The 9373-nt window shown below is 41.0% G+C and overlaps 1 non-coding gene across 1 annotated transcript; it reads left to right on the top strand.

Moving 5' to 3' along the window:
- The first annotated feature begins 1342 nt into the window (after positions 1 to 1342).
- LOC148573792 (small nucleolar RNA R71) lies at positions 1343 to 1449 on the top strand. Its single transcript, XR_015906149.1, has one exon. It is a non-coding gene; the product is annotated as a small nucleolar RNA R71 (small nucleolar RNA).
- The last annotated feature ends 7924 nt before the right edge of the window (positions 1450 to 9373 follow it).

Genomic DNA, 9373 nt, shown 5'->3' with positions numbered 1-9373 from the left:
CCTCTTCACCAGGGATAGAGGCATTAAGTTGATGCTTGCTCCTAAATCGCAGAGTGCTCTATCAAACATTGTTTCTCCTATGGCACAGGGGACATGAAAGCTTCCTGGATCTTTTCTTTTTGTAGGCAACTGCGTTTGAATGAGGGCACTGCATTCCTTGTTCATCACTATAGTTTGGCCTCCCTTGAGTGAGCTTTTCCTGGGAAGCAACTCCTTCATGTACTTGATGAATGCAGGCATTTGTTGGATAGTCTTGATGAATGGTATGTTCACATGCAGAGATGCAAATAAGTCAAGAAATCTTGAGTATATTCTCCTCTCCACAGCTCCCTTGAGCAGTTGGGGAAAAGGTGCATAGAGTCTTAGCAACTCCTGTTTTGAGATTTTTGGTTCTTGGTAATCTTTTTCCACCTCCTCTACTGAGGTATCTTCAAGTTGTTCTGACAGCTTACTTGGCTTATCCTCAGTCTCCTTATCACTTATAGTGACCATCTTGCAATCTTCCCATCTTACCTTCTTTGTTTCACCTCTCGGATTCTTCTCTGTGTCACTTGGGAATCCATCTGTGGGTTTGGGAATTCGCTCAGAGAGATATCCTACTTGAGATTCCAACCTCTTGATTGTGTCTCCCTAGTTCTTGAAACTGGCTCGCACTTCCTCCTTGAAGACCTTGTTGTCTTGAATCTCCTTACTTAGGCCTTCAAGTAGATTCTCAATCCTTGAGATTCTTTCATCAAATGATGACAGGTCAGGCTGAGTAGGGTTATTCTAGCTTTGATATAAATGTGGGGAGTTGTTGTTATGGGGGTGTTGATATGGTCTAGATGTGAAGTGTTGGGTGGCTGCATTGTTTGGATTTGGGCGTCTTTGATCAAGGCTTTGGTCTTGTTGATTTCCCCACCCAAAGTTTGGGTGATTCCTCCATCCAGGGTTGTAGGTCTTAGAGTATGGATCATGGTTTTGCCTAGGTGAATTCCCAATGTAGTTGGCTTGCTCCTGACTACCCTCTACTTCTTCATTCACTCCTTCTTGGGTTGTTGATGAGGTGGAGATTGCTGCTACTTGGTTCCTCTCCATCTTCTTGGTGAGGTCAGCCAGCTGCTGGGTAATGAGCTTGTTTTGGGCCAACAGAGCATCTACATTGTCTAGCTCCATTACTCCTCTTGTGTTCCCTCTTTCGGAAGCATAGAAGTAGTCGTTCTCTGCTACTGTTTCAATGACATCGATGGCTTCCTCAATAGTCTTCTTCTTGTTCAAAGATCCTCCGGATGAATGGTCTACGGCCTTCTTTGACTCATAAGAGAGCCCTTCATAGAAAATGTGCAGCTGCACCCATTCATTGAACATATCTGGTGGGCACCTCCTTGTTAGGTCTTTAAACCTCTCCCATGCTTCATATAGAGTCTCACCATCTTGTTGCCTGAAAGTTTGGAACTCAGCTCTCAGCCTATTGATTTATTGAGGAGGGTAAAATCTTGCTAAGAATTTGTTCACCACGTCTTCCCAAGTTGTCAAGCTCTCCCTTGGGAAAGACTCCAGCCACTTAGCTGCCTTATCCCTGAGTGAGAATGGAAATAAGAGCAATCTATAGGCGTCAGGATGAACACCATTAGACTTCACTGTGTCACATATTCTCAGGAAGGTGGTTAGATGTTGATTGGGGTCCTCTTGGACACTCCCACCGAACGAACAGTTGTTCTGAACAAGGGTGATGAGCTATGGCTTCAGTTCAAAATTGTTGGCATGGATGGTTGGCTTTTGAATGCTACTTCCACATTTTCCTGGGTTTGGATTGATGTAAGAGCCTAAAACTCTTCTATCCTCCCCAGCATGATTTGCTCGACCTCCTCTGCCATGGTTGTGAACCTCTTCTTCATGATGGCTTTCCATGTTTGGTTCAAAGTATTCCTCAAAGTGTTCCTCCTCTTATTCAGCACCAACTACACATTTTTCTCTTGCCTCCCTCCTTAGTCTAAGGAAGATTCTCTCAGGTTCAGAATCAAAGGAAGTTGAAGCCCCGCTTCTTCTCCCTGTCATACAACCAACAAGTACAAGCAAAGAGAATAGGTGCAGAAAGAATATCTGTCAGAATTACTGTTAGTGTGAGTGATGCAATATACCAAACAGTTAGTGGGTTAGTGCGATAAATGGTAAATAACAAAGAAAAAGTAGGGGGAAGGGAAGAAATTAACTAAAACAGGAAATAAATAACTCAAAAAGAAATTTAAATCAAACAAAAATAAAATGCTCAATCTAGTTATCCTCCAATCTAATCATTGTTGATGCACAATCAATCCCCGGCAACGGCGCCATAAACTTGATGCACGGAAAACTTGTCTCATAACAAATTTCCTTCGGCAAGTGTACCGAATTTGTCGTCAAGTAAAAACTCATAATAGAGTGAGGTCGAATCCCACAAGGATTGACTGATCAAGCAACTTTAATTAGAGGAATGTTCTAGTTGAGCGAATCAGAAATTGAGTTGAGAATTGCAGAAAATTAAATGGCGGGAAAGTAAATGGCAGAAAGTAAATTGCATAATCTTTAAATGGGAATGGGAGAATTGCTCATAAATGTAAATGACAGAAATTAAAGAGAATGGGTAAGATCAGAAATGGGGAGTTCATTGGGCTTAGGAGATGTTGCATTCTCCGGATCAATCTCATTTTCATCTCTTCCTCAATCAATGCACTCATTGATCTCCTTAGCAATCTTAAGTGATTGAATCACAATTTCTTGTAATTCAATCTCTCAAATCTTCATCAATAGCCAATTCCTTGGTCAATTGCTCATGAGAAGAGATGAAGTATGGTCACTGATTATACCACATGCATTTCCCAAATCAAGTGTTGAGAGGATTATAGTCACATATCCATCCAAACCCAATTTGGTCCAGCATGAAAAAGTATTTCTAGCTTGATCTCTTAATTCCTCTTTCAAGGTTCAGAAGAGATCCAAGTATGAATAGCTCTTTTCCAAGATAACTACCCAATTGGATGAAGATTGAAAGCTTTCAAGTAAAATCAAGAGAAAAGATAGAAGAAGAATAATGAAAACTAGTATTGATCCATCAAATTACAACAGAGCTCCCTAACCCAATGAAAGGGGTTTAGTTGTCCATAGCTCTGGAAAATGAAAACAAAGATGGAGAATACATGATGAAAACTAGAAGTGCAGAGAAAGTAAATACAGAGAGTAGTTCTATGCCAAGAGGCTCCCTATATTTTCCAACTCTCCAAAATATTTCAAAGCTACTCCCATATATACTACTCTTCTGTTCTTCTAGTTGATTCTTCAAGTCTTAGGCCTTTGGGTCTTGAGTTTAAAGCAGTTCTCTTCTTCATTGGGCTTAGCTTTTACTTGCAGAGAGAAAGTATGAAGTGGGTAGGGGCTTTGGCTCAGGAAGTTAGTGGTGTTAACGTTCAGTGAAAATATGGGTTCGAGAACGTTAGTGACAATCACCTTTTTCACTAACGTTCCTCACCAAAGTTAAAAGCCACGTTAACCTCAACGTTAGTGGCACAAACGTTGCCACTAACGTTTCCACTATGTCCTTCGCACACGTTATTGGGACTCAACTTTCCCAATAACGTTGAGAAGCCTCCCCCTTCCCTACGTTAGAGTCCACGTTAACTTAGTTAACGTGGCTCTTTTAACGTAGGCTTGCCATCCTTCGAGAACGTTAGTGACACTTACCATTGTCACTAACGTTCCAAATTGCCCCTATTTTCCACGTTAGAGTCCACGTTAACTAGGTTAACGTGGCTTCTAACGTGGCCTTGCTAGCCATCTCCAACGTTAGTGACAAAGTTGAGTGTCACTAACATTAGCTCATCTTTCTCTTATCCACGTTAACTAAGTTAACGTGGAAGTTAACGTGGCTCATGGTGGCATGTGTGGCTCCTTCCAATGTTAGTGACAATATTGGGTATCACTAACGTTGGCGATCACCTTCTTTCTTCACGTTAGCTTCCACGTTAACTAGGTTAACGTGGGAGTCAACGTGGCTCATTGGGGGCTTGTGTTCTTCCAACGTTAGTGACAATGTTGGGTGTCACTAACGTTGTCGACCACTTTGTTCCTTCACGTTAGCTTCCACGTTAACTAGGTTAACGTGGGAGTTAATGTGGCTTAATGTGCTTTGGCCAACATTAGTGACAATGTTGAGTGTCACTAACGTTGGCTCCCCCCCTTTCTTCTTAACGTTAGAGGCCACGTTAACTAAGTTAACGTGGAATCTAACGTGGCCACTCATGATCTTGGTCCAACGTTAGTGATAATATTAAGTGTCACTAACGTTGGCTCCATTTCTTTACTTCCACGTTAGAGTTCACGTTAACTTAGTTAACGTGACTCTTAACGTGGGCAATGATGGCTTCGAGAGCATTATTGGCAATCACTTTTCTCATTATCTTTGCAAGTTACTCCCATTCCACGTTAGTGTTAACGTTAGTGTAACTAATGTAGCCACTAATATGATTATTCTTTGCTTCCTTTGTCCTGAAATCAAGCAATAACATGCATCAAAGTTCTAGTCCAAGTCATGGGAAATGCAACATCCAATTTTGTCCTTAAATTCATGCAAAATCCTCATGAAATCATGTAAAGTGCACAATGTATGCTTGAATCAAGATGTAAGTGAATATCTACCCAAAACTAGCTTATTTCCTAAGGAAATGCATGAAACTACCCTAAAAACAATAAAGAAAAGGTCAGTAAAACTGGCCAAAATGCCCTGGCATTAGGGTTATCTCTCCTTTTTGGATGTCAATGAGGGTTCGTCCAGTTGCTAGGAAAGGTCTTCCTAGAATGAGAGTTACACTCTTGTGCTCCTCTATTTCCAGCACTACGAAGTCAGTAGGGAAGGCAAATGGCTCAACCTTGACAATCATGTCCTCAATTATGCCTAATGGGATTTTAATGGAGCCATCAGCAAGTTGGAGGCATATCCTGGTTTGTTTAACTTTATCAGTCAAACCAAGCTTTTTGATAGTGGATGTAGGTATTAGGTTGATACTTGCCCCAAGATCACAAAGGGCTGTCTTGGTACAAGCATCCCCTAATGTGCATGGTATCATAAAGCTTTCGGGATCTTTAAGCTTCTCTGGTAAGCTTCTCAGAATGACTGCACTGCATTCTTCAGTGAGGAAAACTTTTTCAGTTTCTCTCCAATCCTTCTTATGACTCAAAATCTCTTTCATGAACTTAGCATAAGAGGGTATTTGCTCAAGTGCCTCTGCAAATGGAATATTTATTTCAAGATTCCTGAGATAGTCTGCAAAGCGGGCAAATTGTTTATCTTGTTCCGCTTGGCAGAGTTTCTGAGGATAAGGCATCTTGGCTTTATATTCTTCAACCTTAGTTGCTGCAGGTTTATTTCCTATAGAAGTGGTTGGAGAAGCCTGCTTAAGGGGTTTGTTATCAGCACTTGCAGGTGCTTGACCCCTTATTGGCGTTTGAACGCCAGAATTGGGGGCTGCATGGGCATTTAACGCCAGATTGCCACCCTTTTCTGGCGTTTGGACGCCAGAATTGGCCATCCCTTGGGCGTTTAACGCCACTTTTTCACCCTTTTCTGGCGTTTGAATGCCAAAGTCATTCCTCTCCGGGCTCTTATTGTCCTCAAAGGGATTTTGGGTGGTGGTTTGGTTATCCTTTGTCAGTTGTTCCTTTCTTAGCTTTCTGCTGCCTTGGATTGGTACATTCAGTGTTTTCCCACTCCTTAATTGAACAGCTTGGCATTCTTCTGTTATCTATTTAGATAACTGCTGTCTTGTCTGATCCAATTGTGCTTCCATATTCTTGTTAGCATTTTTAGTATCTTGGAGCATCTCTTTAAATTCTGCTAACTGCTTTGTTATAATAAGCAATTGTTGATTGAGTTCAACAACTTGTTCTTGAAGACAAAGTTCAGTGGATACTGCTTTAGCTTCTTCTTTCATGGAGGACTCATTACTTAAGTATAGATGTTGATTTCTAGCAACTGTATCAATGAGCTCTTGAGCCTCTTCAATTGTCTTTCTCATGTGTATAGATCCACCAGCTGAGTGGTCTAAAGATATCTGGGCCTTTTCTGTAAGCCCGTAGTAGAAGATGTTTAACTGCACCCACTCTGAAAACAATTCAGAGTGGTATTTCCTTAGCATCCCTCTGTACCTCTCCTAGGAATTATAAAGAGATTCATTATCCTCTTGTTTAAAGCCTTGGATGTCCAGCCTTAGCTGTGTCATCCTTTTTGGAGGGAAATATTGATTCAGGAATTTGTTTGATAACTATTTCCATGTTCTTATGCTTGCTGTGGGTTGGTTATTGATAAACCATTATTTTATGATTTATCTTGTGCTCAATTAAGTGGATTTTATCAATCTTTCATACACTTGTTCATACAAAATGCATGTTTTACATTCTCATTCCTGATTTTGTGCTATGATTGAAAACATGCTTCTTTGGCCTTATATTTGCTAATATTAGTCCTCTCTTATTACCATTCAATACCTTGATATGTGCGTTAAGTGATTACAGGGATTACAGGGCAGGAATGGCTCAGGGGATGGAAAGAAAGCATGCAAAAGTGGAAGGAATACAAGAAGTTGAAGAAATTACTAAGCTCTCCAGCCTGACCTCTTCGCACTCAAACGGTCATAACTTGAGCTACAAAGGTCCAAATGAGATGGTTCCAATTGCGTTGGAAAGCTAACGTCCGGGGTTTCGCAACGATATATAATTGCGTGGATCACATGGACACGTGAGCTGGCAGAAATGCAATGCACGCAAACGCGTGGACGACGCTTCCGCGTCACTTTCCCGCGACCTGTACATACCAGAATATGCTGGGGGCGATTTCTGGGCTGTTTTTGACCCACTTTTCAGCCCAGAAAATACAGATTAGAGGCTATAAAGTGGGGGAATGCATCCATTCATTAAGAGGTCTTCTATTATTCACTTTTCATAATTTAGATGTAGCTTTTAGAGAGAGAGGTTCTCTCCTCTCTCTTAGGATTTAGGATTAGGATTCTTCTTAAAGGATTTCGGACTATTTCTTCTCAATTTCCAGGTTCAATGTTCTTTTTATTTATTTTCTCAAATTGGTTTATGAACTCTTATTGTTTAGATTGGTTTTCTATTTAATATATTTTGCGGTATTTCAGATTTGACTTTTCTTTGCTTTATTTATATGGATACTTTTAATTTAATTTAGATATTTTCTTCCTTTTGGCTTTGGTTAAGTAATTGGTAACACTTGAGTTGTCAAACTCAGCAGTGGTTGAAATTGGCAGATAACTAATTGATCTAGATCGCTCTAAAGCTAGTCTTCCCACAGGGATTGACTAGGACTTGAGGATCAAGCTAATTAGTCCACTTGACTTAACTAAGTGGGATTAAAACCCAATTCTCATCACATCTGATAAGGATAACTAGGATAGAAATTCCAAATTCTTATACCTTGCCAAGAGATTTTATTATTGTTAATTTATTTTACTCGTCATTTAAATTACATGTTCCTTACTTTCAAAACCCCCAATTTACAAGACTCATAACCAATAATAAGAACACCTCCCTGCAATTCCTTGAGAGACGACCCGAGGTTTAAATACTTCAATTACAATTTATTTAGGGGTTTGTTACTTGTGACAACCAAACGTTTGTATGAAAGGATTTTCTGTTGGTTTAGAAACTATACTTACAACGCGATCATATAATTATTAATTTCTTTACCGACAGGAAACCCGAGCGTCAAAATGGCACCATTTCCGGGGAGTTGCAATAGAGTGTTGAGTTATTGATTGGAATTTATTTACTTGGGTTTATTTATTTTTCTACTATGCACTGCATGTCTCTTTCATTGAATGATGCGTTCACTTCCTGATCCAAGCTTGCCGGTATTTGATCCTGAGATTGAAATGACTATTTCACGTATAAGGCAAGCTCGGCGTCGGTTAGTCCTCTCCAAGGACGAATCTGAAACCTCACTTAAGAAAGAAACAAGCTCCCTTTCTACTGATTCGGTTGATTTACGTGCTGGTGACATGGCAGCACCTAGGAGAGTTACTATCCAGGAAGCTGGAGCCCCTGATTTCACACTACAACCGTATCAAGCGCATCACCCAGCGGTGGCTGTAGATTTTGAACTAAAGACTGCACTACTCAACTTGATGCCTAAGTTTCATGGCTTACCTGCTCAAGAGCCTATCAAGCACCTTAGGGATTTCCAGGCAGCCTGTTCTACTGTCAGGCGTGATGGTGCAGATGAAACTTCTATTTTGTTAAAAGCCTTCCCATTCTCTCTTGAGGGAAAGGCGAGAGAGTGGTACTACACTCAACCCGGAGCAACTGTTTCCAACTGGGATACGCTCCGAAGAGAATTTTTGGAAAAATTCTTTCCAGCTAAAGTTACTGATAAACTGAGGAAAGACATTTCCATGATTGTTCAGGACGAATCCGAGACTCTCTACGAATACTGGGAGCGCTTCAACAATCTTCTGGAAGCATGCCCCCACCATATGATTGACAAGATAGTGTTGCTTAGCTATGTCACACAGGGCATGAAGCCCCAAGATAAGACCACATTGGAAAGTGCGAGCAATGGATCTATGAAAAAGTACAAGACCACCGATGAGGCATAGCAATTGATCAGCGACTTAGCTGAATCTACTCGGAATCACAGGCAGAAACAAAGCCAGTCAAAAGCTGTTGTAGAGGTATCTTCTAGCCAAGAGACTACTGCTCTGACTCAGAGTATTTGTGAAATGACCAACTTACTGAAGCAGATGCAGTTGAGTCAACAACAAGCTCAGCAAGGCCAACAGTTGGTTCCACAGTGAGTGTGCAAAATCTGTGCTAATTATAGTCATTATACTGATGAATGTCCGCAGCTCCAACAGGAAGACAATACTGTAGCAGCCACTCATAACTTTTATGACCGCCCGAATCAAGGATACAATCAACAAGGAGGCAACTACAACTAAAGTGGAAACTATAACCAGAGTTGGCAAGACAACTCCAACCATGGCTGGAGAGATAATTCCAACCTGGGCTGGAGGGACAACAATAACAGAGGAGGAAGAGACAATCAGGGAAATCAGAGGTGGAATAATAACAACAACAGGCAGCAGAACCAGAACCAGCCTTACAGAGCACCTCACCTGAGGTAATCCCAAGGACCACAACATAACCAACAACAAGTTCTGCAGATCACTTATTCTAATTCCTCTCCGAATGACGAGATGTTTCAATCCCTTGCGCAAGGAAAATGGAGCATGGAAAGTTCACTTAACGGTCTGACATCCGCTATACAAGCTCTCATCTCTCAGATGGGATCATCCAATACTTCAAACACTCAACATGCAAGCTCCAGTGGAATTCCTTCTCAACC

Source organism: Arachis ipaensis, chromosome B2 (genome assembly GCF_059453495.1).
Source record: "Arachis ipaensis isolate K30076 ecotype BB chromosome B2, ASM5945349v1, whole genome shotgun sequence".
Taxonomy (NCBI): domain Eukaryota; kingdom Viridiplantae; phylum Streptophyta; class Magnoliopsida; order Fabales; family Fabaceae; genus Arachis; species Arachis ipaensis.
The sequence above is the reverse complement of the archived record's forward strand: the minus strand, read 5'-3'. Positions and strand labels throughout refer to the sequence as shown.